Source organism: Macaca thibetana, chromosome 19 (assembly GCF_024542745.1).
Source record: "Macaca thibetana thibetana isolate TM-01 chromosome 19, ASM2454274v1, whole genome shotgun sequence".
NCBI lineage: Eukaryota > Metazoa > Chordata > Mammalia > Primates > Cercopithecidae > Macaca > Macaca thibetana.
Window position 1 is genome coordinate 48,969,402 of NC_065596.1, and position 18,560 is coordinate 48,987,961.

The window sequence follows — 18,560 nt, forward strand, 5'->3', positions numbered from 1 at the left end:
GGCATGAGTAACCAAGTCCTGCCTGAACTTGCTTTGATCAAGATTTTAGTGGTATTAAAATAGGATTGTGATTTATTGCTCACAAAATCATAATTTTACCCTGAATATTTCCTAATCACTTAAATGTACAAGGGGGCTGGGCGCAGTAGCTCACGCCTGTAATGCCAGCACTTTGGGAGGCCGAGGCGGGCAGATCACCTGAGGTCAGGAGTTTGAGACCACCCTGGACAACATGGTGAAACCCTGTCTCTACTAAAAATACAAAAATTAGCTGGACGTGGTGGCGGGTGCCTGTAATCCCAGCTACTCGGGAGGCTGAAGCAGAAGAATTGCTTGAACTTGGGAGGCAGAGGTTGGCAGTGAGCTGAGATCGTGCCACTGCACTCCAGCCTGGGTGACAGAGCAAGGCTCCATCTCAAAAAAAAAAAAAAAAAGGAAAAGAAAAAAATGTGTAAGGGGAAAAAAAGAACTTGTATAGGTATATTCAGTTATCCTCTGGTTTGCAAACCGCTCTGCCAAGCTGTTCCAGCATTCTTTGTATCTGTGTCTGGGCAGGCCTTCTTACACACCCAGCAAGTCTAGTCAGTGCACAGGACACTCAGGTATTTATTTCCTTTTCAGCTGGTAGCTGGTAGTTTTTTCTTCTACTCAGTTTACAAGTATGCATTTGGTGCCAACTATGCGCTAAGCCGTAGGCTAAGTGCTGGAGATTCAGCAATGAGCAAGACAAACACACAGTCTCTGCCCACATGGAACTTACACTCAGAGCCAGGCAGACAGGCATTTGGTAATCACACAGTTTTTCTTTCTGTCACCTAGGCTGGAGTGCAGTGGGATGAGTATGGCTCACTGCAGCTTCGACCTCCTGGGCTCAGGTGATCCTCCCACCTCAGCCTCCTAAGCAACTGGGACTACAAGGCATGTGCCACCATGCTTGGCTAATTTTTGTAATTTTTGTAGAGTTGGGGTTTCACCATGTTACCCAGGCTGGTTTCAAACTCCTGGGGCAAGTGATGCACCCACCTCGGCCTTTCAAAGTGCTAGGATTATAGGCATGAGATTATAGATATGAGAAATTTAAGGCTAAAGTGGCTGAAAGTAAAGTGGAGACCAACAAGATAGGCAGGGCCATGTGGACCCAAGAAGCATTCAGATTTTTACCTAAAAGATGGAAGCTTCAGAAAGATTTGCTCTCTCCATAAGGAAATGAGAGCCTGGTAAAGCCTTGGAGGTCTACTATGTAGCTTTTTTACAAGTCACAGGGATCCAAGCCATCACAGTAAAAGAAAAAGTTCCTGTGTATCTCCGCCTTACTGGTAATCAGTATATATTCTACAAATCCAAAGAATGAGTAGCCTTTAGAGCACTGTGGGAAGTCCAGGTGAGAGGATCACTTGAGGCCAGGAGTTCAAGACCAGCTTGGGCAACATAGTGAGACCTCCCTCATCTCTATTTAATTAAAAAAAATTAAAATTAAAAAAAAAAAACCCCTCCAAAGGACTTGGGAAGTAGAATGTCCTGTTCATTGAATACTATAGCTACCTGACAGCCACTATGATTAACTATATTAGTTACCTAAGAGATATGAACTCTAGTGTCCACAGCTTCACCACTTACTAGATATGCAGCCTTGGCCAAATTGCTTAACCTCCCTGTCATTTGTAAATGGAGAAGACAACAGTGTCGCCCTTAGGATTAAAGAAAATAGTGTGTTAGGCCCCTAAAACAGTGCCTGCTTGGTACATAGTACGACCTCAAAAGTATTAGCTACATGGCCAGGTAGAGTGGCTCACTCCTGTAATCCCAGCACTTTGGGAGGCTGCAGCTGGAGTGCAATGGCATGATCATAGCTCACTGCAGCCTTGAACTCCTGGGCTTATGCAGTCCTCCCACCTCAGCCTCCCAAGTAGTTAGGAATACAGGCATGCATCACCACATCTGGTTTGTTTTGAAAATTTTTTTAGAGGTGGCATCTCACTATGTTTTCCCGGCCAGTCTCGAACTCCTGGGCTTATGATTCTCCCACCTTGGTCTCCCAAAATACCGGGTGTGATGGGTGGCATGTGCCTATGGTCCCAGCTGTTCAGGAGGCTGAGGTGGGAGGATCACATGAGCCCAGGAGGCAGAGATTGCAGTGAGCCTAGATCGGCCTGGGAAACCAAGTGAGACTCTGTCTCAAAAAAAAAAAGTGTTAGCTGTTATTACCACAATGCTCATACATGAGTTATAAACAAATTGCATCCATAGAATCATAGTAGACTAAAACACACTGCAAAATGAGGCCAAGCTGTACTTATACTGCTTTGTTGATTCAGGGACTAAACACACATAATATTGAAGGTCCTGATGTTGACCCTATGTTGTATCCTAAAGGTATTTTTTTCAAGAGCAGTTCCTTAGTTACCACACCTTATTTCATTTGTTTCCACAAGGTAGAGTGGAGGAACAATTTAGTAATTTGAATTTTTTGTATTTGAAAGCCAGATCAATAGAAGTTTACTATGCACACTGAAATAAATTAATGTATATTTGGAAAGTTTCTGAAAAACTAATGAGCCAAATTAACCACCTTTGACAGGAGATATGGACTGTATCTGTAATATTTGAGAGCCGGGAAAATGTCCGTCAGAGATTTGAGTTTTAGTTAATGTCTTGCAGTATGTTGGTGATAATATGATTATCAATCATTCTGCATTGGTTAAGGCTCTTTGGTTGGAAATAAGTGAAAACCATCCCTGACTAGCCTAAGCATTAAACAAGGCCTTGGTGAAAGATGCTAGGCCGCTCCGTGAAATACCCAGGTCATGTTAGAACCAAGAACAGATGTCTATCTGTCTCTCTCTCTCTCTCTCTCTCTCTCTCTCTCTCTCTCTCTGTGTGTGTGTGTGTGTGTATGTGTCTTCCTATTGATTTCATTATGCTTTCTGCTGGCACGTAAACCTTCACATGGCCAATGACAGTCTCAATGTTCACAGCTTCAGTCCCTAAAGAAAGGCCAACTCTCATTTTAAGTTCACGTTCCAACAGTCCTACATGAGGACTCTCGGATTGGCACAGCTGGGTCACGTGCTCATCTAGGAATGATCAAGTGTTAAAAGCAGGTCATGATGGATGAACATGGCTGCTCTGGAGAGGGTGGCAGGGGCTGATCTCAGAGGAAAAAGAAGTAGTGGGCAGACAAACCCATCAATATGCACTTCAAGTGGCAGATCGCACTGTGGTTGCTCTGATGGAAGCCTTACTCACCCTGGCTGACTAATCTGTTCTTTCTTGTGTGATATGATCCCCATGCTTGAGGGCAAAATGTAAACCTCCAGTTTTATCTCTGGAAGCACTGTTTGAAATCATAACAGCTGTGATGCTAAATGGCTGTCTTAGGACATCCCCACATCTCATAAGCGAGTCCTGTGGATGACAGCAAAAAATCTGACATGGTCTAAGCTTGAGCAGTTGGCAAGTACTGTGAATGTCCATTCTGAAGCACTTTTCAGTTTGTCAGATTTCATTATCCCATGAGTTGAGACACGTCATCTGTTTTAAGGATAAGTACATGTCGTCTCTGTACACAAAGATATGTGAGCACATGCAAATAGTTAAATAACACCTGCATACATGAGGAGGGCCGTATGCATCTATGCACACACAGATAGGTGCCTGTCATCTTTGCACATAAGGAGAGATATGTGCCATCTGGGATCACTTGAGGCCAGGAATTCGAGACCAGCCTGGGCAACATGGCGAAACCCCATCTCTACTAAAAAGACAAAAATTAGCCCAGCATGGTGACGCACGCCTGTAGTCCCAGCTACTCGGGAGGCTGAGGCAGGAGAATGGCGTGAACCCGCAAGGCAGAGGTTGCAGTGAGCCGAGATTGCGCCATTGCACTCCAGCCTGAGTGACAGAGCGAGACTCCTCCCAAAAAAAAAAAAAAAAATGGTGTTTGTGAGGTATGTGTGTGACACCAGTCTTTATCAAGTCAGTGCGATGGGCTTTGGAGACAGAACAGAGGGGTGGTGTTGGCTAGCATTCAACCCAGCTCAACCTCCAGTCCTCATCTAGGGAGGATTGACAGTAAATATTTCATAAAGTTGTTATGAGGATTAAGTAAACCAGCATGAAAAGGAGCTAGCATAGTGCCTGGCATATAGAAGGCACAAAATAAGTGTTTTCTAGTGTGTCCATCCAATAATAATTTGCTACGTAGGAGTGTGTTTTTGGTTTCCAATACCATTCTCCAATAACAGAAGCCGGCCCCTTACAGAAGTGGCTGATTCTAGGGCTGGGGCAGGAAATATACAAGGTGAGCCTGGAACATCTTGCAGTGCCAGAAAGTAAGGAAGTCCTCAGAAAGTCAAGCAATTGAGGAGCTTGTGTCTCAGTCAGCTGAGGTTGCCATCACAAAATACCATAGACTTGAGGGTGTAAACAACACAACTTTGTTTCTCATGGTCTGGAGGCTGGGAAGTCCAAGATCAAGGTGCTGGCGAGGTAAATTTTACCCTGAAGCCTCTTCTCTTGGCTTGGAGGTAGCTGCAGTCTCCCCATGTGCTCACATGATCTCTTCTTTGTGCACTTGCTGGGGAGTCGGTGTGGGGAGAGACCGAGATCTCCAGCGTGTCTTCATATAAGGGTATTAATCCCATCCCGAGTGCCTCACCCCATGACCTCATCTAAACCCTGGTTACCTCCCAAAGACGCCATCTCCAAATACCATCACATGTGGGGCTTCAACATATGAATTTGGGGAGACATAAACATTCCATCCATAAGACTATATCAAAGGGCCACAGAAGCCAAATGAAAGTGCCCCCACTGCCCAAAGCTGGAACTATTTGAGTGGCAAAACAAATAACGTAGTATTGGATTATAACCAGTATGAGATGAATATCCATGAGTCCCTACAGATTTTAATAAATGATGGAATAAATGGCAGAGAAGAGGGAAATCTGCCACGCAGAACTCCGAATAAATGACAGTCTGCCCTCAGGCTAGAGAGCTATACTCCCTGATTCTTAATTGTGGGCTACACATAGTGACTTCCTTTCGAAGCGTAGAATATGGAGGAGAAGAAAGAGTAACTTTATGGTAGAGAAACCTGACAAAGACTAGCAGGTGACCGAAGTCCACATCAGCAGTCATAAACCATGTTGATAGCAAGTATCCTTGATAAGATAAGATGAAAATGGCCCTTTACCCTTTGGTCTTCCTCCTGAGAACTCATAACCCCAGTCTAAGAAAAACACCAAATTCCAGTAGAGCAGCATTTTGTAAAATACCTACCTAAGACTCCTCAAAACTGTCAAGGTCATCAAAACAAGGAAAGTCAGACAAAGTATCACAATCTAGAGCAGCAGTCCCCAACCTTTTTGGCACCAGGGACCAATTTCATGGAAGACAGTTTTTCCATGGATGGGAGGCAGCAGGAGAGGAGAGATCATTTCGGGATGCAGCTGTCCTACCTCAGATCATCAGGCATTAGAGTCTCATCAGGAGCATGCAACCGAGATCCCTCGCATGCACAGTTCACAATAGGGTTCGCGCTCCTGTGAGATTCTAATGCTGCTGCTGCTAAGACAGGAGGCAGAGCCCAGGCAGTAATACTTGCTTACCCGCCACTCACCTCCTCCTGGGCAGCCCAGTTCCAAACAGGTCTGTGGCTCAGGAAATAGGGACACCTGGTCTAGAGAATCCTAAGGAGACATGATGACTAAATGTGATGTGGTATCCTAGTTGGGATCCTGGAACAGAAAGAGGATATTAGAAACTAAGGAAATCCAGATTTAAAGTGTGGGCAACATTTAATAATGGATTTCAGTTAATGATAACGTATCAATATATCTTCATTAACTATAACAAATATATGAATGTAAGGTGTGAGTAATAGGTGAAACTGAGAAATCTACACTGCCTTCCCAATTTTTTATAAATCTTAAGTTGTTTGAGTCATGCACAGTGCCTGTAATCCCAGCACTTTGGGAGGCTGACGCGGGAGGATTGCTTGAGGTCAAGAGTTTGCGACCAGCCTGGCCAACATAGTGAGGCCCCATCTGTACAAAAGAAAAAATTAAAAATTAGCCAAGCATGGTGGCATGTGCCTGTGGTCCCAGCTACTTGGAAGGCTGAGGCGGGAGGACGGCTTGAGCCTGGAAGGTCGAGGCTGCAGTGAGCTGCGATTGTGCCATCACACTCCAGCCTGGGCAACAGACTGAGACCTTGTCTCTTATAATAATTAATTAAAAATAAAATAGTTCTGAGAAAAATTTTTTAAGTATTTGGGATGCATTGTAGTCTTAACATTAACCTAAAACAGTACTGTTTTAAAACATTAACAACCCAGACCAGATTTTAGCCAAGTGGGTAAAGAAGAACACAGCGGAAGAGCCTCCGGCTCCACTCCATCCCTCAGTCCACGAGTGGTGACTGTGCTTCTGCTAGGCAAACCCAAATCATGCAGAGAAATGGAGCAGAGAGGGAGAGTAGATCTACAGGAGCTCCTCCAGGAGGAGAGAGGGGTAGAAAGAAGGAAGGAGAGGTGGAGGGGTCCACTTTGAGACTGTAGGGTGACGGAGAAGCCCAGGACACCATCTTTGGGCCTAGTGGGGGAAGCCCCATCCTCAGCTGAAAATCCAGACACCAGGTCAACCCCTGGAAGTCACAAGACTGAGCTGAGAAGGAAATGAAAAGCTTCCCAGACAGAGGGACATGGTTGTCCCTGGCACTCATTCTCCCATTCTCTTTCATCTGTCTCAGTCAATAGATGTTGATTGAATTCCTGCTCTGAGCCAGGCCCTGTCCCAAGTTCTGGGAGTTCTGTGAGGACCAAGCCAAGGGGCTGGGGAGGGGGGCAGTGGGGAGCTGGTGCCCAACAGATGAGACAGGGCTGAGGAGACACAGCCAGGCTGGGTGGGCTTGTGGTCTAGAATCCCTGTGCTTAGCGTCAGGAATCTGCGTCCACTCCTAGGCTGCCGTGACTGCTCCTTTTTCATCTTATTTTTCGTTTAGATTCCCACGGTAATAATCAGTTCTTGTGTCAGCCTCAACTGGGATTCATATTGACTTGGGTCTGGCAGGTGGAGTCACCAGTCTATTTGCATAAATGTTGGGGTTTTGTCTGGAAGAGGAAGGTGGGGTTGTTGTTTCCCTTTGCAGAGGTTTCTGGGGGGAAACTGAGGTGCAGAAGAAACTGGGATTTGGGGAGAGACAAGTGCTGTTTTGTAGTCCTTACGAAGAGAGTGACTTTCCCCCCACCTCCGTGAATGATCCCCTGTGCCTTTGGCCAAGTGGGAACTGGAGTGAACACAGAAACCACTTTGATGCCTCTAGGAAGTGATTCTTGTAAAAACCAGGAATCAGTGCCCTTGGCATAGGGGTATCAACTTTGTGAAGAAGGAGCTAAAGCGGAGGCTCCACTGAGGCCCTCAGGAGACTTTGGGGGCCTTGGATATGAATGGCCTGGGTACATTACAGGGAGGTGCCCAGGAACTCACTAAGGCCGGGCACCCTTAGAAACACTTTGTGGTGGAGGTCGGAGCATTTGTTCTATTACAGTGAAAAGGATCCAACTGCACCCATAGGTGGGAAGCTCTGGGCCAACGTGAGAGCCGAAAGAGCAAATGAAACATTCCAGCTTAATCTCTGTTAGAACGATGGATGAAACTAAAAGTCACAGCAGCCAGAATGGCTTGTGAGATCGGAGGGTGTCTAGGGCAGAGGGAAGTGGGAGAGGGAAGGAGTAAGATTCTTCCTTCTAGGGCGAGGGAGGTGGAGGATGACCAAGAAAAGCTGGAAATGCCCACCTCATTCTGATGTGCCATCTGGTGGGCCATTTCCTCCCAATGCCATGTACCCAAATCCTTCCCATTCCCCAAACTGCAGTCTCAGTCCTGGCCTGTGCATATAATTTGTTCTTATGGAGAAGCTTCTCTCTCTCTCTCTCTCTCTCTCTCTCTCTCTCTGTGTGTGTGTGTGTGTGTGTGTGTGTGTGTGCATGCTTTAGAGACAGGGTCTTGCTCTGTCACTCAGGCTGGAGTGCAGTGACACCATCATGGCCTGCTACTACAGCCTTGACCTCCTGGGCTTACGAGTTAAGAAAGCCCCCTGTTTCAGTCTCCCTAGTAGCTGGGGCTACAGTTGTGGACCACCATGCCTGGCTAATTTTTCAATTTTTTGTAAAGACAGGGTCTCACTATGTTGCCAGGCTGGTCCTGAATTCCTAGGCTCAAGTGATCCTCCCACCTAAGCCCCGTAAAGTGCTGGGATTACAGGCGTGAGCCACTGCACTTGGCAAGACTCTGTTGTATATACATATTACTGTGCTATGTACCTATGAGACTTTAGAAAACACAGCCGGGGAAATGGGTCCCTCCAACCTGAATGTGGGATCTAGGAGGCACACAATGACCTCTGCTACAATCCACCTCTTGCGTCACTCAGATCCACTTCTTACTTATACTTAGTAAGTTAATCCCATCAGTGAACAGCTTCTCTGGGATTCTGGGTGGCCTCCTTTCCTGGAGAAGCCTGCAAGAGGACAGCTAGTGGGATGAAGGATGAACGGCAGCCCCTACTGCTACAGCTGACCTCAAAGCTATAACTGGTTTTCATCATCTGCCTCCCCTACTACCCATTCTAGATTCCCTCACCCTTGGCTAGCACACCTCTCCTGGTCTAAGTAGTTCACCTGTGGGGTGACCCACACCTTTATCTCTGAGAAATGTGCATGCTTTGTTACCATGTCCTTCTCAAGCCTTGGCTGCTGCACCTGTTCATTTACCATCAAAATTGGGCAGGAGATCATATCTGTAAAAGAAGTAGAGGAAGAATAAACCAGAGGCTAATGAGATGGTTACCTACAAGAGGTATATGAGAACTGGTAGAAACAGTGGGAGAGTTGCCAGATGTGGTGGCTCACATCTGTAATCCCAGCACTTTGGGAGGCCAAGGCAAGAGGATCACTTGAGGCCAGGAGTTTGAGACCAGCCTGGCCAACATAGCAAGACCTTGTCTCTACGAAACATATTTAAAAATTAGCTGGATGCGGTGGTGCACCTGGAAGACACCATCTTAATCAAGTGATCACAGTTCACATCCCCAGCAATAAAACACGGAGACGTCCCAGACCCCCTGCTGCAGTGTACCAAGAAGTGCACAGTCTCACCCCCATGGCATTCTTACCAAATACACAGTCTCAATCTGATCATGAGGAAATATCGTAGAAACTCAAGCTGAGGAACATTCTATGAAATAACTGCCAGGACTGTTCAAAAATATCGTCATGAAAAATGAAGAAAGGCTGAGAAACTGCTCCATAGTGGAGGAGATGAAGGGGACATGACAAGAATGCTCCATAGGCTGCTAGAATGGATTCTGGAACAGAAAGGACATCAGTGGGAAAATGAGAAAATCAGACTGGATCTGTAAGTCTGTTAATAGTATTCTGTCAATGTTATTTTCCTTAATTTTTTGTTTGTCTTTTTTTTTCTTTGGTGGGTTTGGGTTTTTTGGTTCTGTTTGTTTGTTTGTTTGAGTCAGGGTCCTGCTCTGTTGCCCAGGCTGGAGTGCAGTGGGGCAATCGTGGCTCTCCTGGGCTCAAGTGATCCTCCCACCTCAACCACCCAAGTAGCTGGGGCTACAGGCATGTGCCACCACACCTGGCTAATTTAAAAATTTTTTATAGATACGGGGTTTTGCTATGTTGCCTAGGCTGGTCTCAAATTCCCAGGCTCAAACAGTCCTCCTGCCTCAGCCTTCCAAAGTGCCGGGATTATGGGTATGAGCCACTGCACCTGGCCAATGTTATTTTCCTGCTTTTGATCATTGTTCCGTGGTCAGATCAGCTTTTGCTGGGAGTGGGAAATGGAAGTATCCTTGTGCTGAAGAGACAGGCACGGCCCCCACCTCACCACACTGTACTAGGCAGGGTTATACATAGCACTGGTTACCATGGCAGAGAACAGGAGATAAGTCTTCCAAGACACACAAGACAATATGAAACAATTCTCTAATGAGCACCCAACCCCTGCCCCAAGGTTCTCACAGAGATTAGCAAGCAAGTTGCTCCCCCATGAGACAGGAATCTGCCACAAGGAGGTTACTTAATCTTGACTTCAGAGTCAAAAAAGATACATGAAACAATTGATAGAGTTGATTGCATAAGTACTCAAATCTTCTGGGTAGAAAAATACACCATAAATAAAATTAGCCACAAATGGGAAAGGAGAAATATTTGCAACCTATACCAAAGTATAAATAGCCTTATTATACAAGAAACTCTTAAAAACCAAAAATCAAAAGATGAACACAATTTTTAAAAGGGCAAAAGACATGAGCAAACATTTCACAAAGAAATACCAATGGTCTGAGACGAAAAAATACGATCTCATCACACAAATGCAAATTAAATCAATGAGATAGCGTATTTTATCTATCTGATTATAAATCATCAAAAAAAGTGTTAACACCTGGTGTGAGAGAGAAGGTAAGGAAACTGGCACTTCCATATATGGTCATAAGTAATTTGATAAAATCTTCCTGGAAGGCCACTTGACAATTTGCAATAAAAACCCTCAAAATGTGCATACCTTTTGACCTAGCCATTCCAATTCAGTCATTTATTCTAAGAAAATTATTATACGTGCAAAGATATAAGGAAGTGAATTATATTGTTGCTTACAATAGCAGAATGAGAGGTTCTATCTAAATGTCCAAGTGAAGGAACCCCAGACAACGCTGACCAAATCCTCAAAATCAACAAGAAGAAATGAAGAGATGTTTGAAAGAAAAGATTTGCCTACGGTGGGTAATTGCCTTAAAGTGAAAGGATTATGGCGGAGTCTATTACTGAATTTTTTTTTGTTTTTTTTATCCCTTGAGGAAATCATGACTAAATGTCTTGTTGGATGGATTACACTGTAATTTGACCATTAGTGCATAAAACTCTATCCACCCCCACCTGATCTCAGGTATGGATGAAAAATGTTCTCCTCTGGCTGGCTGTTACTTGAACAAAAGCAAGATTAATTACTTGTGTTCCTTCTTTTTTTTTTTTTTTTTTTTTTTTTTTTTTTTTTTTTTTTTTGAGACGGAGTCTCGCTCTGCCGCCCAGGCTGGAGTGCAGTGGCCGGATCTCAGCTCACTGCAAGCTCCGCCTCCCGGGTTCACGCCATTCTCCTGCCTCAGCCTCCCGAGTAGCTGGGATTACAGGCGCCCGCCACCTCGCCCGGCTAGTTTTTTGTATTTTTTAGTAGAGACGGGGTTTCACCGTGTCAGCCAGGATGGTCTCGATCTCCTGACCTTGTGATCCGCCCGTCTCGGCCTCCCAAAGTGCTGGGATTACAGGCTTGAGCCACCGCGCCCGGCCTTGTGTTCCTTCTTTCAGAAAGAGATACACACTTAGCTTTGAATGAAATATACATATGTTTCTAGTTGCCAGCTCTTAAGTAATTCTGAAGTAATTCTTAAGTTAAAAGCATAAAAGGTTTTAAGTTAAAACCATCTTAAGTTAAAAGTTTTAAGTTAAATACATTGATCTTCAGATCAATTTTATTAGATGCACTCTTCTATACAAATTAAATTGATACCAAATCTTACATAGAATTTTCTTGTTTTTAATAAGGACTGATGACAGTTCCAGGCAGGGGTCTGGGGAGCGCAGCAGCCATGGCCAGCCACCTTGCGCTCAACAATGGCGCCAAGATGCGCATCCTGGGGCTGGGCACCTGGAAGTCCCCTCCAGGCCAGGTGACTGAGGCCGTGAAGGTGGCCATCAGCGTCGGGTACCACCACATTGACTGTGCCCACGTGTACCAGAATGAGAATGAGGTGGGGGTGGCCATTCAGGAGAAGCTCAGGGAGCAGGTGAAGCGCGAGGAGCGCTTCATCATTAGTAAGCTGGGGTGCACGTGCCATGGGAAGGGTCTGGCGAAAGGAGCCTGCTAGAAGACCCTCAGCGGCCTGAAGCTGGACTACCTGTACCTCTACCTTATTCACTGGCTGACTGACTTTAAGCCTGGGAAGGAATTTTTCCCATTGGATGAGTCGGGCAATGTGGTTCCCGGTGACACCAACATTCTGGACACATGGGCGGCCATGGAAGAGCTGGTAGATGAAGGGCTGGTGAAAGCTATTGGCATCTCCAACTTCAACCATCTCCAGGTGGAGAGGCTCTTAAACAAACCTGGCTTAAAGTATAAGCCTGTAGTTAACCAGATTGAGTGCCACCTGTACCTCACTCAGAAGAAGTTAATCCAGTACTGCCAGTCCAAAGGCATCGTGGTGACCGCCTACAGCCCCCTCGACACTCCCGACAGGCCCTGGGCCAACCCTGAGGAAGCTTCCCTCCTGGGGGATCCCAGGATCAAGGCGATTACAGCCAACCACAATAAAAAAAAAAAAAAGGCCGGGCGCGGTGGCTCAAGCCTGTAATCCCAGTACTTTGGGAGGCCGAGGCGGGTGGATCACGAAGTCAGGAGATCGAGACCATCCTGGCTAACATGGTGAAACCCCGTCTCTACTAAAAATACAAAAAACTAGCTGGGCGTGGTGGCGGGCGCCTGTAGTCCCAGCTACTCGGAGGCTGAGGCAGGAGAATGGCGTAAACCCGGGAGGCGGAGCTTGCAGTGAGCCGAGATCGTGCCACTGCACTCCAGCCTGGGTGACACAGCGAGACTCCGTCTCAAAAAAAAAAAAAAAAAAAAAAAAAAAAAAAACAGCCCAGGTCCTGATCCGGTTCCCCATGCAGAGGAATTTGGTGGTGATCCCCAAGTCTGTGACACCAGAACTCATTGCTGACAACTTTAAGGTCTTTGACTTTGAACCGAGCAGCCAGGATATGACCGCCTTACTCAGCTACAACAGGAACTGGAGGGTCTGTGCCTTGGTGAGGTGTGCCTCCTACAAGGATTACCCCTTCCATGGAGAGTTTTGAAGCTGTGGATGCCTGCTCGTCCCTAAGTGACCTATACCTGTGTTTCCTGCCTCATTTTTTTTCCTTGCAAATGTAGTATGGCCTGTGTCACTCAGCAGTGGGATAGCAACCTGTAGTGGCCAGCGAGGGCGTGTCTAGCTTGATGTTGGATCTGAAGAGCCCTGTCAGAGTAGGAGTCTCTTCCAGTTTGTTTTGTCCTCCTTTTTGCCCCTCTGGGGAAAGTACAACCTGAATACCCTTTTCTGACCAAAGAGAAGCAAAATCTACCAGGTCAAAATAGTGCCACTAACAGTTGAGTTTTGGCTGCTTGGAACTGTAATCCTTTCAGCAAGACTTCTCTTTGCCTCAGATAAAAAGTATTTTTGTGGAAAAAAAATAAGGACCGACACAGTGAAGTATATGTTAAAATATAAAACATGTTTTAAAAAAGAGCTTCTTATTACAAAAAGTGTGAACAACTTTATGATAGTAACAAAAGCTTCTATTTAAAAAAGCCCTTTGTATTTATAGAAAGCATATATTTACATGTATTCTTTGTAATACTATATTTGAATGTTGTGGACTCAGAAACTTGCAAAAAATCCAAAATTACAAATACCATAGAAAATCATCATAAAAAGTCGCAGACAGGTAAAAATACGATGTTCATGGATGTTCACAGGTCAACAGATAAAATATAGTATATACACACAATAGAATACTATGCAACCTTAAAAAGGAAGGAGATCCCATCACATGCCACAACCTGGATAAACCTTGAGTAAAATAAGCCAGACATAAAAGGACAAATACCAAACAATTTCAGTATAGGAGGTATTAACATAGTCAAATTCGTAGAGGCAGTAGAATGGTGGTTACCAGGGTCTGGGACGGGAGAGAAATGGGGAATCGTTTAGTGGGTACAGAGTTTCAGTTCTGCAAGATGAAAAGGTTCTGGAGTTCTGCTTGACAACAATGTAAATACACTTAACACTACTGAACTGTATACTTAAAAATAGCTAAGATGGTACATCTTATGGTATGTGTTTTTACCGCTATCAGATGAATGAATGAGTGAATAGCTTTAGTTAAAAAAAAAAAAAAAAGGTTACAGGTGACGCTGAGTTCTGTGGCTAATAGAGGAGCTATTCGTTCATTCATTTCTGATAGCCATAATCCATCTTCTGTGTGATAGGCACTTTGCTAAATGTTGGAGTTAAATGATAATTAAGAAATGATCCCATTTGTCTAAGTGTTTTCCATCTAGTTGGAGAGAGAGAGAAGTAACAGTGTAAGAAATGTTCCACGTAGTGGGAATAAGTACTGGGTGCTGGGAAAATACAAAGTGGGGCTGTTTCATGTGGTCTTGGAGTGGGGGAAGGAGTGGTAGGGTGGTCACTCGCGTCTTCTTGCTGGAGTACTGAAGGTGAGTAGCAGCTAACCAGGCAAACATGCGGAATGAAAGACCAGGTGAAGGCATAGTGAGGACGCCAGAGGCAGGGAAAGGCTTGGTGTGACCAGGGTTTGGGATTGGAAAGGTCTCACGAGATTGAGGAGAGTGGAGGCAGAGGCCTTGTCAAGGAGTTTGGATCTTGAGATCAATAAGAAGTCATGAAAGCTTTAAGGAGGGGAATCATATATCCAAATTTGCATCTTAAAAGGATTATTCTGGCTTCTATGGTGAGAAACAGTTTGGAGGAGAGCAAGACTGGAGACAGGAATATTAGTAAAGAATTAACAGTAAGGAATTGACCGGCGGCCCTTGAAGTAGGCTGAGAAATGAATGAGAGAAGAAACAATGAGTTAGACAACTTTTTGTAGAAGTGTAGCTTTGAACAAGAGGAGATAGCAAGATGGCTGCAGGAGAATCTGGAGCCTGAAGTTGTGTGTGTGAACGTGTGTGTTCGAGTGGGAGGGACAGGCATGTTTAAACACAGACAGGGAGGACAGAGTCAAGCTGTATCCTAAGGGCATGGGAGGAAACCAGATCTCACTCAATAGAGCTTACTTTAGGTTGGGAGGAAGAGAGAGGGCAGGACTCCACTCTTATTTTAATAATAGGGAAAGAAACAGATGGATTTAAGTGTAAGTTTGTAGGTTTGCCATTAGAAAGTTAAGGGGTTTCTATATCATGGGATTTGCTCTGTAAAACAGAAGGAAAGCTCATCCTGGAGGAGGAAATGGAGAGATGGTGGTTTACAGAGAGAGTTAAGTGTGAAATGAGAGCTAAAAAGAATAGTAGAAAGAATGAGCTGACCCTGGGCCAGTCATGGTGACTCACACCTATAATGCCAGCACTTTGGGAGGCTGAGGCGGGCAGATCACTTGAGGTCAGGAGTTTGAGACCAGCCTGGCCAACTTGGTGAAACCCTGTCTCTACTAAAAATACAAAATTGATTCTGGTGTGGTGGCAGGCACCTGTAATCCCAGCTACTTGGGAGGCTGAGGCAGGAGAATCACTTGAACCCAGGAGGCAGAGTTTGCAGTGAGCAGAGATCATGCCACTGCACTCCAACCTGGGCAACAAAGTGAGACTCCCTCAAAAAAAAAAAAAAAAAAAAAAAGCCGACCCCTCAAAAAAAAAAAAAAAAAAAAAAAAAAAGAGCCGACCCCAAAAAAGTGAGACTTCAGGGCAGCATGGGGCTGGAGACAGAATTCTGTCCAGCATATTTGTGTGGTTGTTTCTACCATCAAAGATATTTCCGGAATCTGACTTATGAGCTTTGCCTGGTCTAGGCCAGTGCATCTAGATTTGAAAGGCTCGGGGAAAAAAACTATGAAGAGACACTGTTCTAGCACAACTCTAAATATAGTAGTAAGTGATAATTATTAAAAGAATGTGATATTGGCCCAAGAGTTGACAAATAAACCAGTGGAACAGAACAGACAGCCCCAAAGCACAGACAGTTACATGTGGTAATGTACAGGATAAAAATCTGGCCCTTTAAATTACTGGGGGAAGAAAGGCTTAGTCAATAAATGGTAAAGCGACAATTTGCTGTTGTTAGACACCTACTATGCACTGTGCATGATAATAAGGTCTGAATGAAAATTAAGATCTAAGTATTTAAAAAGCCCTTTTTATATCATTACAGGGAAATATTTTTATAAACTTGGGTTAGAGAAAGTTCTAGTAATTATTTCATGAGACGTAGGAACCAAAAAAGAACAATCAACATATTTGACCACCTAAAATTAAAAAGTAGGCCAGGTGCGGTGGCTCCTGCCTGTAATCCCAGCACTCTGGGAGGCCAAGACAGGCAGATCACTCAAGCCCAGGAGTTCAAGACCAGCCTGGCCAAAATAGTAAAACCCTGTCTATACAAAAAATATAAAACTTAGCCAGGGATAGTGGCATGTGCCTATAGTCCCAGCTACTCAGAAGTCTGGGGTGGGAGGATCACCTGACCCTGGGGAGGTCGAGGCTGTAGTGAGTGGTAATCACACCAATGCATTCCAGCCAGAGACAGAGTGAGACCCAGTCTCAAAATAAAATAAAATAAAATAAAAATAATAAATAAACTCTGTGTGACCAAAAAAAAGAGTTTTTGTTGTTTTTATTTTATTACACTCTACAGCTATTTTTTTAAAAAAAGTAGAGGTCTAAGTTAAAGGGTTAAAGAATAAACTACCAAGTGCGAGAAAACATTTGTAACATCTGTAACAGGTACAGGGTTACTATTAATATATGAGCTTCTACACATCAAGTTGACCACTCTGCGTCTGTCTCCTTAATTATAAATTAAGTGGCCATATATGTGTGGATTTATTTCTAGACTCTCTGTTCTGTTACAATGGTCCGTCTACACTAGTGCTAATATCACACTCTTTTATGATAACATAATCATATGCTATGGTAAACATAATAATAAGGCTTGACATCTGGTAGTATAAATCCTCCAAATTCATTCTTCAAAATAAAAAGGGAAAAAAATTGTGATAATGTGTTGTCTCAAACGTGATGGGTATAAACTCAGATATTTGTTATGCCATTAGTATTTAACTCCTATTTTATGAATGTTGATTTATACCTGCTCAATATTTAATAATACCACAATAGAAAACTATACACCTACTAACATCAACAAAATTTTTAAAATGAAAGTTAGAAACCTGAAGAAAAAAAGGTACAAAACACATTTTTAGTGGGATACCTTAATATACCTCTCATTCTTTGACAGGCCAGAGAGAAAAATACTTAAAAATACATGAAATTGAGGGAGCCCAAATGGTGAAATAGCAGAAAAACCTTCAAAGCAGCTATTATAAACATCCTTAAAGAACTAAAGGAAACCATGCTTAAAGAATTAGAAGAAAGGATGATAACGACATATCATCAAACAGAGAACATCAAGAAAAAGATAAAATCATTTAAACAGAAACCCATAGAAATTCTAGAATTGAAAAGCAAAATTTAAAAAAATTAAAATTTCACTAGAGAGATTCAATGGCAGGTTTGAGCTGGCAGGAGCAAATCAGTGAATTTGAGGCTAGATTAATGTAGGTTATCCAATTGTAACTACAGGGAGCTAAAGAAAATGAAGAGGAGAAAGAAAAATTATCAGAGTCTCAGGAAGATATGAGATGCCATTATATGCACCAAAATACACACAAAAGAATCAGCAGGTAAAGAGGAAAGGCAGAAGCATTAATGTACTCAAAGAAACAAAGGTTGAAACTTCCCATATTTGATGAAAAACGTTAATCTACACAGCCAAGAAGCTCAACAAATTCCAAGTATGCCAAACAAAGAGATCCACATCCAGATATATTACGGTAAAGATGCTGCAAGACAAGCACAAAGACAAATCTTAGAAGTAACAGGAGCAAAAAACGTGTCACATGTAAAGAGTCCCCAGTAAGATTAACAGCAGTCTTTTCATCAGAAACAGTGGAAGCCAGAGGCAGTGGGTTGATACAGTCAAAGTGCTGAAAATAAAATTTCATCTAGCAAGAATCTTATATCCAGCAAAATTCTCTCTTAAAAATGAAGGCGGTATGGTGGCGGGTGCCTGTAGTCCCAGCTAGTCGGGAGGCTCCCAGTGAGCCAAGAGCTTGCAGTGAGCCAAGATCGCACCACTGCACTCCAGACTGGGTGACAGAGCGAGACTCTGTCTCAAAAAAAAAAAAAAAAAAAATTAAGGCAAGATATATTCCCAGATAAACAAAACCTGAGAGAGAGAATCTGTTGATAGCACACCTACTTGACAAGAAGTGTTCAGGCAGAAAGCAAATGACTCCAGACAGTAATGTAAACATGCACACACACACACACACAACATACACAAACACACAACACATACATACAAAGAAGATGGGTAAAGGAAATTATGTAGAAATTACAAAAGACAGTATATAATTGTATATTTCTTCTCTCTTTCTTTTGAGACAAGGTCTAACCCTGTCACCTAAGCTGAAATGTGGTGGTGCAAACATGGCTCACTGCAGCCTCAACTTCCCGGGCTCAAGTGATCCTCCCACCTCACCCTTCCGAATAGCTGGGACCACAGGTGCACACCACCACACCTGGCTAATTTTTAAAAAATCATTTTTGTAGAGGCCAGGCATAGTGGTTCACGCCTGTAATCCCAGCACTTTGGGAGGCCAAAGCAGGTAGATCGCGAGGTCAGGAGATGGAGACCATCCTGGCTAACAC

At 43.9% G+C, this 18,560-nt stretch overlaps 1 protein-coding gene and 1 pseudogene across 2 annotated transcripts in view; both read left to right on the plus strand.

Moving 5' to 3' along the window:
• SLC7A10 (solute carrier family 7 member 10) overlaps positions 1 to 18,560 on the plus strand; it is a 315,424-nt gene that overhangs the window by 150,008 nt on the left and 146,856 nt on the right. The window lies entirely within an intron of this gene.
• On the plus strand, positions 11,558 to 13,391 carry LOC126941809 (aldo-keto reductase family 1 member B1-like; annotated as a pseudogene). The gene is made up of 2 exons (XR_007721431.1): positions 11,558 to 12,381; positions 12,701 to 13,391. The product of XR_007721431.1 is annotated as an aldo-keto reductase family 1 member B1-like (transcript).